The sequence below is a fragment of the Lissotriton vulgaris genome, chromosome 10 (genome assembly GCF_964263255.1).
Source record: "Lissotriton vulgaris chromosome 10, aLisVul1.2, whole genome shotgun sequence".
Classification (NCBI taxonomy): Eukaryota; Metazoa; Chordata; class Amphibia; order Caudata; family Salamandridae; genus Lissotriton; species Lissotriton vulgaris.
The window spans coordinates 100,544,430-100,564,766 of NC_141698.1; positions in this window are offsets into that span (position 1 = coordinate 100,544,430).

Here is a 20,337-nt window from a genome sequence, read left to right on the forward strand (position 1 = left end):
TGGAGCCCAATTGGGGTGTCTCCCTCATGGGTGTCACATCAACATGAGTCACGTAACGGTAATGACATTGCTGTAGTAGTCGGCATGCACTGTGTGCTTCAGCACTTCTTCATCTCCATGACACATACCAAGTTGGAATCACAACAAAGGCAAGTATAGTGTAATAGTGAGTTTATTTACATACATGTGTGGAGATAGTGCTGTACATGAGGTTTAGAATCCAAAGTTCACAGATGAGTTTGAAGTATTGGTAGATGAAATGTCCAGAGTGCAGTCCACATCCATCTTCTACATTGGTACAACATGGACCCTCCATGTCATGTTGGGGACTTGTGTCATGTGCAACAAGGTGAATGCTTTGCACACAAAGACCAACATCCAAAACAGGTTCTCGGTTCCTGGAGGATGTGCAGGGACAACTGTGGCTCACTTGTCCTTCTTCGGATGACCCCTCCTCTTCTTCTGGGGGGATCCTCAGGAGCAGGCGCCGACGGTGCATCGTACTCTCCACCAGATTAATCCTCCCTCCCTGTGGCATTTGCAGATGTTGTTGCAAGAGATGTTGTGGGCACATTTGTGCTGATCTGGCGGAGACAGGTCAATATGTCCATATGCACCGCAGTAAGTTTGTCCCACTTGGTCTCCATGGGTGCATGATGGTCAGCCTGCTCCTGTTGCATGTCCTTCAGGACTCCCACTACCTGGCGGAATCCTCCGGTGCTATCCTGGTACGCATCTATGATGCATAGCAGTTGGGGGTCATCATGCAGTCCAGGCCCCTCTGCAGACCGTGACCTCTGCCTAACACAACTCCCACCACGCCTAGACACACGGGCTGTACCTGTTGGGGCAGGCACAGTTGACCCGGGGCCCCCTTGGCTGTTGCCACTGGTGTCATATGTTGGTAGCATCCTGGGTGGCCGGGCACCTGTGCTGTTAGTACTTGGTCTCCTAGGTCTGTCCGTGTTGGTGGGGGTGTTAGGTCTGTGGCCAGATGGTGTTGACATGGCTACAGGGGGTATAGGTGTTTGTGATGGTGGGGCTGCCTGCTGACTCACACCGGAGGTGCCAGGTTGATTGTCGTCATCCGAAGGGGACAGAGCCAGATCGACACCAGAGAGCTCCTCCTCCACCAGAGTCTGGGCGAGGGACTCATCTTCATTTGCTGCTGAATACCCCGTGGCACCTGTGTTTGGAAGAGACAGACATTGTAAGTTATGTTACTACAGACATCAATGGTTGACCTATGTATATTGCAACAGGGAGTGGGGAAGAGGTACTGATACATTCATCTTGCAATGGGTAGTACTAACAATTAAGGCGGGGGCAGTGGATCACTCATCCTGTGCAGCCATGATATGTACATGATTTTATTCCTTAGTAAATTCCTTCCTATACGTATACAGGAATGGGGCTGTGCTACTTAGATTGCCGCCTCAGTGTACTATAGCTGCATTTACTTTGGTTCATCTTTACTGCAGGTATGATGTGCCTCCACCTGGAGGTAGAATGGCTGCTTTCCCAGTAGTGTCTAGAGGAGATATTAGGTCTAGGATCACATGGGGCTTCTACATGTTGCCAACAGTGACTAACACTGGTGTGGTGGATCAGTAGCTGGATCTACACATAACACCTTTGTTTCTAGCTTCATACACCACAATGTTAAACATTTTTCCTTTGCCTTTGGGTGTTGTGTGTGTTTTTGACTCGCAGTACTTGAGCACAAACATACACTCTCAGTTTTCTCCTCTGGGCACTACTGGGGAACCAGCCAAGTTACCTCCAGGTGGAGGCACAGCATATTTGCAACAAGGTTGAGCCAATTATGCTGCTGCTAAAGTACACTGATGCAGAAAAACATGATGTCACGCACTACGCATGTGTACATATGTGTGTCTTTCAATGGAGGCAACACAATCAGTTATAAACCAGGTTGCACAGGAGGAATAGACCATTCACCCCTCCTTGATCTTTGTAACAATGTTTGATATACATGCCATTTGCAACGTGGCGTCAGGATGCATGCCTGAACACTGCATTGTTTTCAGTTGTCACAGACAGAGTTTGATGCTGTGGTAGCACATTGTCCTGCCAACATGGAGCCTTTCAATGTGCATGTTGATGTGTGCACATACCCAGTTCATGTATGGATTTCCATGTACATGGTCATTGTTACTCAAGGGCCATCAGGTGGCAGACACAGGAGTGTGATCCCTGTTAACATTTGACTCTGCTTCCCTGTGAGGTTGTTTGCCTGTGCTAACAAGATGGCTGACAATGGAGTCCTGTTGTTTGTTGGTGGCCAATTCCCAGTGGAGCTTTGTACTCCCACATCAGTGCCCAGTCCCAGAGTTCTTGTCAGCCCCCCCCCCCCTGTGAGGTGAGCATGGTTCAGTGTGAGCTTGCTGGGCCATTTGGGTGGGTGGGTATTGTGAGTGACTGCAAATCCCAGCATGCTCCTGGCTACACCCCCTTCCCAGCATGCCCTCACTTCCCTCCTTCTGACTCAGCTTCCCTGTGAGGGTGTGTGCCTGTGCTGACAATATGGCTGACAGTGGGGTTCAGTTGTTTGGTGGTGGCCAATTCCCAGCAGGGTGTTGTGCGGCCCACAACAGAGCCCACTCCCAGAGTACATGCCAGCCCTTTTAAAGCCCCTGTGAGGTGAGCATTATTCAGAGAGGTGTTGATGGTGCAATTGTGAGGGGGTGCATTATCTGTGACAACACCATCATGCTTTGGTATACACTCACTTCACAAGCATACCCATTATTCCTTCCTGTCAGTCAGCTTCACTGTGAGCTATTGGTTGTGGTGGCAGGGATGTCTGACAGTGTTAACTCAGATTAGTGCCACTGCCTTGCCCTATTTGTTGGTAGGTTTGTACATGTCATGACACAGTTACAATTCACTATGATGTGTCCATTATTGTGTTTGTCTGACTAGCATAGACTTCTTGGGCTGATTGACTTTTGTTTCCTACGCCTTTGCTATCATTGCATGGTTTCACAGTCCCCTTAACGGTGCTGTGTGTGTATTGCGACACAATATTGGGCATATTGGTTGTGTACTCACCAGGCTCTGGTATGTGTGGTATGTGAGGTAGGCCATGGATGCCCTCTGGTGGTAAGATGGCCTGCACCTTCTCCTCCCAGGACCTGAAGTAGACTGGTTTGGCAGGAGGGCCACTGCAAGTGACCTGGCTCAAGGTGTGTTCATTCTGGAGGAGCTTCTTGACCCTCCGGCGCATGTCATACCACCTGTTCTGGATGTCGGTCTTTGTGCAATACGTTGGTGCTTGTGCATTCACCTTGTCCACGATTCTGTCCCACATCTTGGTTTTCTGTGACATGGGGGTCCTTTGTACCAATGTGCCAAACAAATGTGGCTCCACTCTGAGGATCTCATCTACCAATATTTCTAGCTCAGTTTCTGTGAACTGTGGATTCCTCTTAGGGGGCATGGTGATGGGTGGTGGTGAAGAGTGATGTGGGTGGGTGGGTGGGTGGTTGGGTGCAAGTGACGGTGGGTGGGTGGTTGTCTGTGTATGTGTGAGAGCTTTTAGAGGGGTTCTGATGGTGTGTAGGTTGTGTGATGGGTGAGTTGTGTGTGTGTCTGTGGTTGGTGTCTCAAGTTGTTCTGTGCTGGCTGCTCTGTTGTGTTTGCAAAGGATCATGGTAGTGTAGTTTTGCCTTTTATAGGTGGAGTTATGGGTGTGTCTTTGTGTTTATTTGTGTGTATTTATTGACTTTGACATGGATTTTGTGTTTTTGGCATTGTTTTGGGTGGGCATGTAGGAGACATTCTTCTGACCAAGTCGGATGCTCATGTTGGCTTGTGCGGGCTGCTCCGTGTCTTTCATGATGATTGTGTTCTGTGTTGCATGCGAGTCTATCGCCGTGGTCTCTCTCGCTTCAGGTATGTTTTCGGTCTGGGTCGGTCGTGCGGCTTGGGCTCCGTGCGACTCGGTCGGATTTGTTTGGCATCATACTGTGCGGCTTGGACATCGCGAGTACGTATTGGTCGGGTTCATTCCGGGTTCGGTTCGGTCAGTGCGGCCCGTGTAAATTTTCCGGCCGGATGGCTGAATTTTGTACGGCTTGGTCGTACGGCTTGGTTTCCGTATAGCTCTGTTGTAAATAACGGGCTTTTCATCGTACTGCGAGGCTCGTACGGTGCATGTAGGTGTCGGTCGGACTCCGGTACCGGTACGAGTCGGTCGGGCCGATTTCCGACCTGAATCGGAATCGGCCCCTGGGTAGGGAGGTAAAATCCAGTAAAAGTGCTATTCTGAGGGATCAACCATCTCATGGTTATACTGAATTTTCTGGTCAAGACCCATCTCTCAGTCAGGAAGATTTATGATGCTTATTTCCCTGTTGCGTGCCTTGTGCAGACGAGGGCTAATGATTGAAGATCATATTATAGCACACTCTCCCATGGGTTAGTAGCCCTCATGGAAACATGACCCACTCTACTGGGACGCTTGTTCATTGGGTTCCATTTGCCATCTCACCTGCCTCCGTTAGTGGACATGGTATCTGAGGGAATCTGTAAAAATCTTGGCTTGAGACAAACTTCTGATAACCTTTCCAGGCCTGAAGCCTACAATAGTCTTCCATCCCTTTAACACTGTGAGGATCCACACCAGGCCTATGACCCTCCAGGAAGACCTATTGGAGTAGGTCACCACCTGCCTTGTTCACTTGTCTTTGCCATGTTTTTCTGGCAGGAGCCTGGCAGGCAGACCCCATAGTACAACATGTAGGATGTGCCCGCCACTGTGGCGGGCCCATCATAATTCCCCCTACGGGACCCCCGCCCTTATGGCAGGCGGTACCGTTCTCCGTCCTCCCGCCATCCTAATGAGGCCCATAGTCTTAGGGATGACCTACCTATGAGTGTTCATATGGGGTAATAAAGGGGCTTTTTGAAGGGGTCCAAATGGAACCTTTGACATATAGCAGGCAATTTATTTGTATTTTAATGCAGGTTTTTTCAGGATATGTTTATACATTATGAAGTGCAATGTGGAGTTGGGATACATAACATGTTTGGAAACCGCTGAATCCGCAGGCCACTTATTATGCGAGCAGTGTCATTGTTTTCTGTGAAAATCTGGATCGCCTCCCTCTGCCTATGCATACATACATTTCTAGTGCAATTAGAGAGAAAGAATCTTATCTAGATAGGGAATTTACAGAGGGCATTACCAGTCTTGTGTGATAATTAATTGTAAGTGGTCATTACCTTGTCTTTTGTTTCCCATGACTGTAGAATCAGTCTTGAATAAACATAATACTGACTGCTTCTGTATTACTAGTTTATTAAAGCATTTGTACTGTATTAAAATCAAGTTATGGTGTTATTTATATGCTGTGAATGTCACACACTTAAAAGGGCACCGTGACATTTGAAGATTTGTTGTATTTGGGCTTAGCAGAGACACTCTTTGTATTTTTGTAATGTCACAAAGGCTGCTGATATTAATAACTTAATAATACATTTATTCTGGCGCTGAGAAATTCTAGGCCTGAGAACCCTCCAATTCAGCGCCCTAAGCACACTCAAAAGCATTCTCCTTTGGGGATCAGCAACCACGATTGTTCTGTTCACATGTCAGCCCTCAAAGGTGGTCAGTGGTGCCATCCATCTTTCATAGAAAGGTTTTTCATTTGATACAAACTCACTCAAGGATCCATCTAACGTATAAATATTGTGTGAACGTGAATATATGTGCATCTATGTATCATTACTTAGACCAAGCCAAGCTAGCTGGATGCAGTAGAGTGCCTTGCAAGGCTTCATTATAGTGGAAGCATTGGGAGGGTTCCTGATTGATGTTGCTATGCATCACTAGGGGTAGCAAAGCAACATGGAAAAGGTGGCCCTTTTTGGTTGATTGTATATTAATACACACACACACATATATACACCTATACACACAAACACACACACACATACATACGTATATACATACATTTATATGTATGTATATGTATATATACATATATATATCAATTCAGACATTTCCTCCACTTGGATTCGAAAACCAGGGCACAGCAGGGCTTCGTTCTTCTCTAATCTTTATTGTCAGGCTAGCATGACCGGTTTCGGCAATACGCCTTTCTCAAATGCTAAAATGTCCCGACATCTCTTCTCCCACTCTTAATTGGTTAGCTCCGCCTTACACAGTGGTGGTTGGCTCCCCTGCACTTCACGCTGTCCTTCGCAAATAACAAGGGACTACCAGTCCCATAATGCTGCAAAGTGAGGCTTCCATGCAGTGAGGTGGGATACGTGATGTTCTTAACATTGTTGAATATGCTACTTACCGGTATGCATCTGTTCTTGGCATGTAGGGCTGCTAACATTCATATCTGTGCACGGATCGCCGCCTAGTGTTGGGTCCGGATGATTGCACATTGTTGTCCTGGAAGAGTCTTCGAAGTATCATGAGATAGGTGGCTCCTCCGCTGGACTACAGTGCGCATGGGCATCGACTCCATCCCCAGATTGTTTTTAGCCATTGTGTAGAGATGGAGTGAAATAGTGTAAATGATGTCCATGCTAATGATTGAATGCATAAATTACCTGCAGCCGCTACGGGCGCCGGGGAGGAGGGCGGGCGATATGAATGTTAGCAGCCCTACATGCCAAGAACAGATGCATACTGGTAAGTAGCATATTCAGTTCGAGGCATGTGGGCTGCTAAATTCATATCTGTGCATAGAATACATAGCAGTCCCTCCATTAACGGCGGCCGCCCACTGCCAGCTGCAGAAGTTTGAAAAAGAGTTTTAAGAACAGCCTGACCTACAGCTGCCTGCTGTTTGGAATGCACATCTACACAGTAGTGCTTAGTAAAGGTGTGTGGTGTAATCCACGTGGCTGCTCTACAAATATCTTCCAAAGCCATGGAGGCCCCTAACTTGCGTGTGGAGTGGGCCCTGGGGGGGACCGTTAAAGTGCGCTTAGCCTTGTGGTAGCAAATCTGAATACACTTAACGATCCACCTGGCTATTCCTGCCTTGGAAATGGGGTTGCCTTTGTGCTGGGCTGAGAAGGCAACAAATAGCTGTTGTGTCTTCCTAACGCTTTTGGTCCTGTCAATGTAGTACAATAATGCTCGTTTGACATCAAGCGTGTGGAGCATTCTTTCTGCTACTGTTTCAGGGTTTTGAAAGAATGTGGGTAGTTCAATGGTTTGATTGACATGAAACTGCGACACCACCTTAGGGAGAAACTTAGGGTTAGTGCGCAGCACTACTCTGTTAGGATGAATTTGAATAAATGGCTCTTGTATTGTGAGCGCTTGTAGCTCACTAACACGCCGTAGCGACGTGATGGCAATGAGAAAAGCCACTTTCCATGTCAAGAACTGAATCTCACAGGAGTGTAGAGGCTCAAACGGTGGTCCCATTAACCTGGTGAGGACTACATTGAGGTTCCACACAGGAGCTGGTGGGGACCTGGGGGGGATGACTCGTTTCAGCCCTTCCAGGAATGCTTTGATGGCAGGCACCCTGAAAACTGAGAGGTGCTGCCTGTTTTGGAGATAAGCCGCTATGGCGGATAAGTGTATCCGAATGGAAGCATACGCCAGATTACATTTGTAAAGATGCAACAAATAGCAGATGATATTAGGAATGGATGTATCTAGCGGGTTGATATGATGTTCTGTACATTAAATGACAAACCGCTTCCATTTTGCTGCATAGCAAGCTCTGCTTGTTGGCCTTCTTGCCTCCCGGATGATGTCCATGCATTCCGGGGGCAAATCAAGGTAGCCAAACTCTAAGACCTCAGGAGCCAGATCGCTAGGTTCAGCTGTTGCAGATCTGGGTGCTGAATGTCGCCATGGTTCTGCGGCAAGAGCTTGGGTGTGAGGCGCAGCCTTTGATGCAGTACCACGGAGAGTTCCAGAAACGTGGTGTACCATGGCTGGCGTGCCCACGTTGGAGCAACCAGGATGAGTGTCATCAAGTGTTGCAGCAGCTTCCGTGCCACCAGCGGTATGAGAGGTGCTGGGGGAAAAGCGTACGCAAATTTGCCTGACCAGTTCATCCATATCGCATTGCCCTGCGACTGTGGGAACCTGGCGGCGAAGCTTGGGCATTTTGTGTTCTCCCTTGTGGCAAACAGGTCTATCTCTGGATGACCCCACTGCTGGAAGTACGGGTGGAGTACTGATGGATGTAGCTCCCACTCGTGCTTTTGGTGGCTGTACCTGCTGGGCAGATCCGCCATCTGATTGTCCACGCCTGGGAGGTGTTCCGCCTTGAGGAAGATGTTCCTCTGAATGGCCCACTTCCGCATGCCCTGAGCCAGATGAGACAACTGTGGAGAGTGTGTGCCTCCCTGCTTTTGGATATAGTACATTGCCATCATGTTGTCTGTCCGGATCAACACGACCTTGTTGCACAGATGTACTTTGAAGGACTTCAGTGTCATGAAGATTGCCATCAGTTCTAAGTAGTTGATGTGCATCTTCTTTTGCTGTGTCGACCATAGCCCCTGCACTGTGTAGTGGAGTACATGCGCTCCCCAACCCTGGAGAGATGCGTCCGTTGTCAGGATAATTTGTGGCACAGGCTCCTGGAATGGTCGGCCCTTGCAAAGGTTGTGTGGAGTCCACCAATGCAGAGAGTTGTATGCCCGACCAGTCACCAACACTAGGTATTTCAACTGCCCTTGAGCCTGAGTCCACTGGCGTGCCAAGCATTCCTGGAGCGGACGCATATGCAACCTCGCTTGCGGGACTATGAAGATGCAGGAGGCCATCATGCCTATCAACTGCATAAACACTCTCGCAGGGGTGAGTGCTGCCGTCTGAACCTCCGTATCAGCGACTGGATGTTGTTGATCCTCGCTGTGTTTGGCTGAGCTGTAGCAGCCAGAGTATTTATCGTCGCGCCCAAATACTGCCGCACATGGGCTGGCTGAAGGTGCGACTTTGGATAGTTGAGCGAAAACCCCAGACTGTGAAGAAGGTGAATAGTGCTGGACATGTCTGCGGCGCACTGCTGTGCCGACTTGGCTTGAACGAGCCAGTCGTCTAGGTAAGGGTAGACATGTATGTTCTGTCTCCTGAGGTGCGCCGCCACTGTTGCCAGACACTTCGTGAACACTCTGGGAGCAGTGGTCACACCGAAGGGTAGGACCCTGAACTGGTAATGCTTGTTTAGAATGGCGAACCGAAGGTATTTTTTGTGGGATGGATGGAGTGGTACGTGAAAATAAGCATCCTTGAGGTCCAAGGTTGCGAGAAAGTCTCCCTGGTTTAACAGTGGAAGAACTTGCTGCAGAGTTAACACGTGGAATTGTTCTGAAAGAATATACATGTTGAGGGGGCGTAGGTCCAGAATGGGTCTGAGTGAGCCGTCTTTCTTTGGGATTAAGAAGTACAGGGAGTAAACCCCTGTGCCTTGTTCCTCCAGTGGCACGAGCTCTATTGCGCCTTTTTGCAGCATCACAAGAACCTCTTGCTGCAATAAGTGCAAGTGCTCTGCCGAAATAGGACGTTGTCTTGGGGGTATGTTGGGTGGAGTGGACGTTAACTCCAAACAATAGCCGAACTGGATAAGTTTCCTTACCCACCTGTCTGTCGTGATGGACTTCCAGACTGGCAGGAACTGCTGGAGTCTCCCCCCGACAGGTGTTGGATGGTCGGGGGGCAGTGACAGGAAGTCACTGTTTGTTGGCGGCAGAGGAACGGGAACTGTTGTTGCCTCTGCCCCTGCCCTTGGCGTTGTTTCCTCTGTAACCTCCTCTACCCTGTTTGGTGTATGAGGACTGCGCCCCACTTTTACTGAATTGCGCCTGTTGTGCCAAGTGTCCTATGGTAACATCCCGAGTGCCTGAGCGACGAAAAGTGCCCCCTCTGTATTGCTGAGACTGAAGTGCACCCATGGATTTAGCCGTCTCAGTATCTTTTTTAATTTTCTCGAGGGTGGAGCCCACCTCAGGGCCAAACAGTCTGTCTGGATTAACGGGCTGGTTGAGGATAGTAGTCTGTATCTCTGGCTTGAACCCTGAGATGCGGAGCCATGCTTGACGCCTTAACATCACACTAGTATTTATCGCTCTTGCTGCCGTATCCACAACGTAGAGCGCACACCTAATTGCAGCATTGGAGATGAGCTTGTCTTCTTGGATAAGCATCTCAGCTCCTTCTTTAAACTCGTCTGGAAGTTGTTGTAAAAGCTGCTCTAAGGTGTCATAGTGTGCCCTGTCGTATCTGGCCAGCAGAGCTTGTGTGTTGGATATGCGCCAGATGTTTGCTGCCTGCGCTGCCACCCTTTTCCCTGATGCCTCCAGCACTCTAGACTCTTTGTGTGGGGGAGGAGCTTCACCTGTTGTTTGTGAGTTCGCCCTTTTGCGAGCATTAGAGACCACCAAAGAGTCCAGAGGCAACTGGCCCCGTATGTAAGTTGGGTCCCCAGGTGCCGGTCTGTATTTCTTTTCTATTCTAGGGTTTACAACCCGATCTCTTGTTGTTTCCTTGAAAATGTCTGTGGCATGCTTAAGAACACCCTTAAGCATTGGAAGTGTTTTCACGGTTTTCTCAGCAGCAGAGAAAGTGTCAAATAGAAAGTTAACATCCACAGGGTCAGCATGCATTTCCACCTTATGGTTTGCAGCTGCCCTCTCAATTAAGGCATTGAACGCCGCAGAATCTTCTGTAGGAGAAGGCTTTGCGCCAAAAGCTTGTGGGTCATGGACAGCTTGTTGGTCCCCTTGATCACCTGAGGCTAACCACGAGTCCTGTTGCTCATCAGGGTCTGTGTTTTCGGGAAAAGTATACTCCTCGTCCTGATCACCTAGATCTCCATCTGAGCAAGTGGGTGAAGGCGATGGGCTCATTACAGGATGCAGAGGAATGCGCTCAACAAGTTCCTGCGTTTCTGGCGCTGGCCTTTTCTTTTTCAGAGGGATCACAAACGACTCCAAAGGCTGTGAAGTAATCTTCCTCTTATAGAGTGTCAATTTTCCCGTGTCGGCGTCGATATACTGTTCCACTGCTCTTCTAATAAGGGTTGTTGACTCAAACTGCCACTCAGCTGAGTATGCCCCACCCCTTCTGAGTCCTTAGGCACCGACCGTGGTGCAAAGGCCTTTGGCACCACTTTGGGTGGTAGAGTAAAGAGGAGCGGCTTGGAGGTCTTCTTCGGTTACGCTACCGGAGTAGGTACCGAGGGCATCTTCGGCACCGACGTCAGCTCTTTCTCCCGAATCCGCTTGAGGGAGTCAGCCACCTGCTTTGTAAAAGAAGCGGACGGTCTCGTCGACCAGACTGAGGACCTCGATCCACCCCCAGGGGAAGACTGGAGCGTCGATGAATCCATATTCTTTGCTGGAGGCGCAGACGTAGTCTCGACAACTGCGCGTCCGCCACCAACCACGGCCCCATGCGTCGACGTCGATGGCTTCGGATCGGCGGACTTTCCCTTCGGCGTTGTGGCTCCAGACTTTGGCTCGGTGCCCTTTGCCGATGTGGCCTCGACGGCTGGTTTGCCTGTAGATGCGGTAGGCTTGACCGCTGACGGCTCGACGGCTGACTTCGACTCGACCACCTTAGTGGAGTGCTGGGCGACTGCTTTCGAGCTTTGCTCTTTGACCACCTTAGGCGCTTTAGCCTGTTCGACAGCCTTCTTTGGCTTCGAGGGCTCCGACGACGACGCCGTCAATGGCGTCTTCGGTTTCGTGGCTGCGTCAGCCATTTTAGATTTGGTCGATCCCGAAGGTTTCACTTTCGGTTTCGATTTAGGCAATGGCGGCTCCGTAGAGGGGTCCGTAGCCGGGCCAGGAGGCGGGGCCGAGGATTGAGGTGTAGGGTCGTCAGTAAGGCCTTGTGGCGATCCCGTGACCTGAGCCTTTGTATGTCCGGGGCATAGCTCATCCTCCGAGCTATCTTCCACGGCCCCAAAAGGTTCTTCGCGTCCCCTACCTCCTCGACGTCTTCCTCGAGGTCTTGGTCTTCTTCGTAGTCGGCCTCGACCTCCGCCGATGGAGGTGAAATCTGCAGGTGAAGTTCTTGTTCGCCTGCATCGGGGCTGTCGAAGATGTCCACCAGTGCCGGTGCCGATCGCTGGGCCTGGAGGCGCGCCACGCGCCGAAGCTTGATCGTCTTCTTCGATCGAAACCTGGAACAGGCCATACAGCTGGCCTCGTCGTGGTCCGGCGATAAGCATTTGTTGCACACAGGGTGCACGTCGATGTGTGGGTACTTAGAACCACACACGGGGCAGTACTTGAACGGACTCCGTTCCATTGTGGAATCGTCAGGGTCTTGCTGCGTCGACAGAGCCTCGATGACCGAAGAGTCACCCGACTCCTCCGATATCCGACTCGACGAGCCGGAGTATACACGAGACCGAACGCGAACAATACCGACGAAGCAAGGAAAGCCTTTTGGCCTTTAAGAAGTTGTTTTATCGATTCCGAACAGGAGACGTCGAAATCACATCCGAACCCAATGGCGGAAAAAAACAATCTGGGGATGGAGTCGATGCCCATGCGCACTGTAGTCCAGGGGAGGAGCCACCTATCTCGTGATACTTCGAAGACTCTTCCAGGACAACAATGTGCAATCATCCGGACCCAACACTAGGCGGCGATCTATGCACAGATATGAATTTAGCAGCCCACATGCCTCGAACTCAATATTCTTCAATAATTTTCATGCCCCATACTTTCATCCACCAACCTCTGTATTCGCAAAAGTTCTCTCGAGGCGCGATTTCCAGTGACAGCGTCTCTGGCTTTGATAGCAGTTTGTTGTTTTTAGTCATGGGTGACTCTGCAGAGGGTACGGTGGTGGCCCAGGTAATTACTCCGCTATCGGGGTTAACGTCATTCAAAGTTCCCATGTAACCCTGGCCGCTTCTTCGAAAGGGTCCTGCTTGCGCGTCATAGGGAACGTGCTGATATCAATTCAGACATCTCCTCCACTTGGATTCGAAAACCAGGGCACAGCAGGGCTTCGTTCTCCTCTAATCTTTATTGTCAGGCTAGCATGACCGGTTTCGGCAATACGCCTTTCTCAAATGCTAAATACATATATATATATATATTCACTGAAAAAACCATAGGTTTCACACCGGTTATAGTTAGGAATTAGCATTTAAAAAACCTATTAAATTCACTGAAAAAACCATAGGTTTCACACCAGTTATAGTTAGCTGGAAATTTTACTGATATAAAACCATTGAAATTCCCACGTTATAGTTAGTCGGACTCACTATAACTTGCGCGTACAATGCACTGCTGATGACGTCACATATTACATCACTCATGACATGGTCAGTGACATCACTCATGACATCACTGATGACACCATCCAGTGAATGTGTGCCTTTCTGAAAAATAAATATATTTTATATTTGTATATATTAAGATCGATGGAAGAATAAATGTTTAAATAAGTGTCTAAATGGATGTTGTTTTTTAAAAAATTGATTGGTTAACTGGCTTATTAAGTGTATCTTAGTGAATACATATATTAGCGAGTAATGTTTAAATATTTAAATATATGTATCAGTGTTTTACTTTGTGTATAAGTGGCTGCATGGGTTGGTGAGTAGCTACATATGTGTGTATATGGGTTATTAGATGTTTTTTTTAGTATCAGTATGTGTGTCTGTATGGTTTGGTGGGGCTGTTACTTAGCACATAGATGCATCAATGACTGACTCACTGTTTGTATGTGTTTTGAAGACAGCATTTGTGTAGGATTGTATGGGTGGATGAGTGTGTATATGTGTGTGTTAGAGAGTGAATGCCTCTCTCACTAGTGTCTTTATGAGTAACTACATATGTTTTAATCTTGTATATATGAGAATTAATGTATATAAGTAAGTATATGTGAGACTGAGAGATTGAAAGAGTTCCTGTTTAAATAAATATGTGTTTCTATAAGTGATTGTTTAAGAGAGTAAGTATGTGTAAGTTTCCTTAGAAGTAATGTGCTAATGTGTGTATAGTTGTATATGCAAATAAATGGATGTTTATTAGTTTATTTGCATGTGTGAGTATCTGTATGAGTAAGTTTTTGATGACTGTCAGTGTGTAACAGAATGAATAGGGGTATCACTACATATGATGAGTGAGTATATGTATGAGTGAATACATAAAACTGTTGGTGAATGTGTGAATTTGTATATAGATGGTGAAATTACTGAATTGGTTGTTGTAACTGGTATGGGTATATCCACTTTTTTGTTAATGTTAGTTTCTATTTTTGAATATGTGTTTCAAAGGTTACTTTACAGTGAAAGGAGGTCTGTCACTGTGTTACAAGGATGGTGTCATCAGTGATGTCATGAGTGATGTCACTGACCATGTCATGAGTGATGTAATATGTGACGTCATCAGCAGTGCATTGTACGCGCAAGTTATAGTGAGTCCGACTAACTATAACGTGGGAATTTCAATGGTTTTATATCAGTAAAATTTCCAGCTAACTATAACTGGTGTGAAACCTATGGTTTTTTCAGTGAATTTAATAGGTTTTTTAAATGCTAATTCCTAACTATAACCGGTGTGAAACCTATGGTTTTTTCAGTGAATTTCATAGGTTTTTTAAATGCTAATTCCTAACTATAACTGGTGTGAAACCTATGGTTTTTTCAGTGAATTTCAAAGGTTTTTTAAATGCTAATTCCTAACTATAACTGGTGTGAAACCTTTGGTTTTTTCAGTGAATTTCAAAGGTTTTTTAATGCTAATTCCTAACTTTTTATACAGACTCATACCTATGTGTTTTTTAGTGAATTGCTAAAGTATGTTTTTGTAAAAATGAACACTATAATGTATATTGAGATAATATTTTTAATTTAAAATAGTTTTTTTTTATATTTCACCCTGGTGCGCTTCCGGTACGCACACCGGTGCGCGTACCGTCAGTGCACTAACAAAAAAAAGAAAAAAAAATAATGAAGGAGTAACCATAAGGAATGGTAACAGAGAGAGTGGTGTTAAGAGAAAGAGAGCTAAAGGGAGGAACACAGAGAGACTGAGTAATAGATAGTAAGACAGAGAAAAAATGTAAGAGGAAGTAACTGAGAAAAAGAAAAATGAATAAGGGAGCAAAAGAAAGAAGACATAGGAAGAAGACTAAAGCAGAGGTTAAGGGAGAATGTAAATGGATGTTGAAAATAAAAAGAAGGACAGTTAAGTATGGGAATGACAGGTAGTGACGGAATCAGAGGAAAAGAATAGCAGTGATGGAGGGAAAGTAAATAGCAGTGAATATAAGTAAAGAGGGGTGAAAGAGGGTACATGTAAGTGAATAAGGGTAACACATGGGGAGTAATAGAGAGAAAGAAGAGAGAGAGAGTAAAAGAAGGACTGTCACAAAGGGACTAAGTGAACCAGTAAAAAAGGTAAGTGAAGGAGTGTGCATAGGCAGAAGTACTGAAAGAAATTGAATGTGGTAGGAAGTAAACATGGAAGAAAAGAATAAGTGAGGAAAGCAAAGTAAGGAAATAGGTGTGCGGTAGGGTGACAGAAAAATAGTGAAAATAAAACAAAAGGTGATAACAAAAAACATTTTACAAACACACTTACCATATAATCTATGCAAATTTGTATCTGTGAAAGATAAAGGAAAAAACATGTTATAATTACATAAAAATGTATAATAAAATAGAAGAAACAGTTCATGAGGTTTAAAAATCTACAAAAGTTTACTAAGAAATGAAGCAATAGTGAAGGATACAAAAACATAAAGAAAGTAATGTAGAAAGAAAAAAAAAAGGAAAAAGAAATAGTTAGAGAACAAATTCCTAAAGGTAAATAAGATACTAAAAGAATGTAAAATATCAAAACAAAATGAGTAAAGATAAGAAAGTAAAAGAAAAATGAGTGAAAAGGAGAGAAGTCAGATTGATAAACTATAAATAAAATAGAGGAATAGAAGATGATTGAGAGTGAGTGAAGTGAAGTCACAGAGTGAAGGGATGAAAGAAATGAAGTTATTATAGAACGATGGATAAAACAGGAGTGAGAGAGTAAGTACAAAGAAAGACAAAATGAAGAACTAACTGAACTACAGTACAATGAGTGTGAAAGAAAAAAAATGGAGAAAGAGAAAGAGGGTTAGGAAACTAAAGCAGTGGTACTAAGAGAATATGAAAAAGATAAAAAGTGGTGGAAGGAACAGAGGAAATGCAGATAGTTCCTATTAGATTAAGAAGTTGTGAATGAAGTGCAGTAAAGAAACAGCAATGAAAAAAGAGTGTAAATTAGTAAAGAGAGGTAAATAAGGGTGAAAACGAAAATGAGTGTATAACAATGTGAACACAATATAAATTACACAATGCAAACTACACAATAACTTCTACAATATGTTACATTATTTTTTTTTGCTGTTCTCAGAATATATTGAATTCTTCATCATATAACAGCGGGAAAAAAAAAACACAATCTAAAAGATTGTGTTTAAAAAAACCCATTCAAACATACATCTCATATATGTACACTAATCTTTGATTCACTTACTTTTCCATGAGGCCAAATAGAAGATAGTGAAGGTCCTTTTCGTGGAAAAAAGTCTGCTGTGCCTTATAAGTTCCATTTCATCAACGTCCTATGAAAAAAGATCTAAAAACATCATACCATACACAATCCTCACGGCCAATTTGTGTCTGATATATCAGTATTTTTTACTTTGAGATCCACTTAAAGTATCTACATGAGATAAATAATTTAAAATATTAGATTAACTAACTAACTAAGTAACTTTTATTAACTATTCCCGTCTTCAAAGGCCAATTCCCTTTACTAAAACTTTGGTTTTAAAAACACTAGATAAGAATTTGTAGAGTCATAAGGCAAACGTTGTTTATAAGTTAAATGAGAATCATTGCAGTAACTCCATCCATTTTCAGATTTTAAGTAGCATGCATAATGTCCTGAGGTGGTTGAAGATCCATCATGATAAATAATAGCTTCAGTTGTAAAGGTCCTTCCAGAAATTGATAACTGAGAAGCCACAAAATTTTTGATAGAAGTTGTCAATTTAGTTCCATCAGGTCTACATCGTTGGAAAACTAAAATGATATACTGCCCATACCTTTGTATAAATAATGTGGACAGCATTGTACATTTACATTGGGTACACACCATATTATGATCTGCTGCTTTAACTAGATTTTTAAAAGACACTGATTTACAGTCTGGTAAAGTCAAATATATAAATCTTTCAGTGTCTATTCTAGTAGTACTTGATAAACTACAATTGTGGCAGTCATGCTGCCATTGATAAGAAAGACTGAAAAGATTATCTACATCTACACCTTCATCTTCCAAAACACCAAACATATACATTAAAAATTCCTGACAATCCTGCTGAATGTTCTGTGAAAATTTATCTTGACCAGAACACAAATCTAAAATATTTCGAATTTCTGTTACACTTTCTATTTGTGGTGTACCACTGCTACATTTCTGAAACACAGAATTCAATAAACCACACATTCTTTGATCCCGATTTTCATCAATCTGTTCTTGTAAACTTTTAAGAAAAAAAACAACATTAACCACTACATTAGCATAGCAGTTGACACCAGAACTATTTTCAAACTGAAATCCAGCAACATTTTCTCCACAATTCTTTTTCTTCCTGTTTTCAATTACAGTTTTCTCTACTTTTTGTCTTTTTGCAACTACCTCACTACAATTATCCTCATTTCTTCTTTTTCGGCCTACCACACGTTTTTCAAACAGAGGATATTGAGGCAAGTGTGGAGCATACTCTCTTCTTAACCTATTGTATTCTTTAACACAATCTAGATCTGCAGAAATCTTTGTCTCATCACACGCAATCAAGTACAATCCTGATAAAGTTCTGACTCGAGATAATGCCACATATGCCATACCCTCTTTAAACACAGATCTTCCAATGTTCACCAAAGCACTATCTACACTTAAACCTTGAGATTTATGAATTGTCACCGCATACGCCAAACAAACAGGAAACTGTTTTCGGCGAACATATAAGTCTTTTACAAGTAAAAATCTAGCAGAACAACGACTTATTTGTTGTACTTCTTCAATGCCATCAAATTTTATTTTTAAAAATTCAATTCCATCTCTATTTCTGTAGTTCACAAAATCAACAACATAACCCATTGCTCCATTTACCAGACCGCTTTCAACATTTAAATTCCTTCTCAAAATGATACGACAATTTAAACACACATTCAGAGTCTTTTCAAAACCAGCTGTTTTTGAAATACTTTTCTCCAATGAATGCAATTTAGTTTTCAAATTTTCTGACAAAACAATTGTTGCACCCATATGCTCTATTTTATCTATTGCTTCCAGTTTCACAATCTCTTCATTTTCTAAGTCTAACATTTTTTGGTTGAAGATGGAACATTCTTGCAGAGTTGGCATCAAACATATCCCAGATTTCTTCTCAGTCATTTTTTTAAAAATATTCTCTGGAAGAATGTTTTCATTTGGATACAAATTTGAAATTAATCGACTATGCAAAGCTTTTTTCCCTTTCTCAGTCACTTTTCCAATTCTTACATCTTGTAGAATATTTTTATAATCTTCATCCTTGGCCTGTCGCATATTTTGAAGCAGTTCAGCATATTTAAAATTTAGCCATATATTAACATTTCCAATGCTTCCAAGGGACTTCCTGGTATCTTCATGCGTGAGCATTTTAAACACTGGTTGTCCTTTTACTGGAGTCAACTGCAATAGATCTCCAAAAACAATAATGTGTTTTCCTCCAAATAACACATCATAGTCTGTTTTAAGAATTTCTTGCATTCTCAAATGCACAAAAGCAAGCATTAGATTTGAGACCATGCTTACTTCATCTATGATAAGAAGTTTCATTTTCTTCAAGACTCTTGAAACTTCAGAACACGCATCTCCAGATAGCTTGTTGTAATGCAATTTATTATCATGTTCAACTGGCAGCATCAATAAACGATGTAGAGTAATTCCTTTAATGTTATGTGCTGCCAGACCAGTTGGAGCAGTTACAACACAAGACAGTGGTGAATCAGTCCTTTTCTGCAGATAACTTGCAACGGCTTTAATTAGAAAACTTTTTCCTGTCCCCGCTTCTCCACTTACGTACAATCGGACAGGGTCAAATAATATACATGAGCACTCTTTTTTCTCATGTCTGAATCCATGTTCAATCTGCTCTGTGACTTCATCATATATCTTTTTCTGCTCAATGTTTAGTTGCTTTACCAAATCTTCTAAGTTAACTCCATCCTCTTGAGCTTGTTCCATAGCTCTTTCCACCTCATCCATGGCAGTGGCAGCTTCATTTTGGATAATTGGTCCTCCTAGTGGATCCTGGCTCAATGAAGTAGAACTCTGACTATCTTGAGAACTGTTTCTAGCTATCTCTTCAGCAATTGTAGTTTCTTGCTCCATTTCTTCATTCAACATTTGCAGATAATTTAGAAAAATAGGACATTCTATGGTATCCTTAGTTGCATTAAAAGAGTCTTCATAACAGAGAAAATCTCCAAGTAGTTCCTCTTCTGTACGCCATGGCTTAAAGAGTTGCAAAAGAGCTAAATAGTAAAATTCTCTTTTGTCTGGAACTTCACAACTCAATTTTCGATGATTAATCAAATGGCCTTTTTTCTGCTTCACTAGACATCCTTCATAGCCAATGAGTGCATATTTTCCATTATTGATATCTTCTGTGATGTTCCTCTTATAACTGTAGTTTTGAAGAACTTCATACAAACATGTGTTCTCAAGGTGAGTACTTCTATTTGGATAGTATGTATCCAACATATTTGTCTTCAAAATATCTGTACTGTTTGGTTCTTTTTCCGCCAAATATTCAATTTCTTGTACAGATTTCAAAACTCGGTTTCGTGTTGCAGCAAGACCAAGACTCACCCAAATGATTGTTCTTGATTTGGCATAGAGACTTGCTGATGATAACCGATCAGAACATTCATATGCTCCAATTTCTCGATGCGACAACATCTTCAGACTGAAACTGTATAATTTCTTGCTTAGACTCTTTTCATGTGAAATATCCTCCCACATTTCCTTCAATTCTGTCTTTTCTTTTTTGGTGATGTAAGATGTCACATATCGAGCCACAGCAATAGAGTTGTCAGCAACGAACTGAATATCCATGTTAGCATTCCACATGGACAAAATCACTGGGTTGTAATCGTTGATGTACTTAGATTCTTCATTTCTTTTCAAATTATATGTATTTTTGGGAGATTTTCTCGTCACAGTATGTCGTAGAGATGACATCAAATTATTTACTCTTCCCTTAGAAATCACTGGTCGAGGAAAAGCAAAACGACATTTCGTGTAGTACTTTTCCTT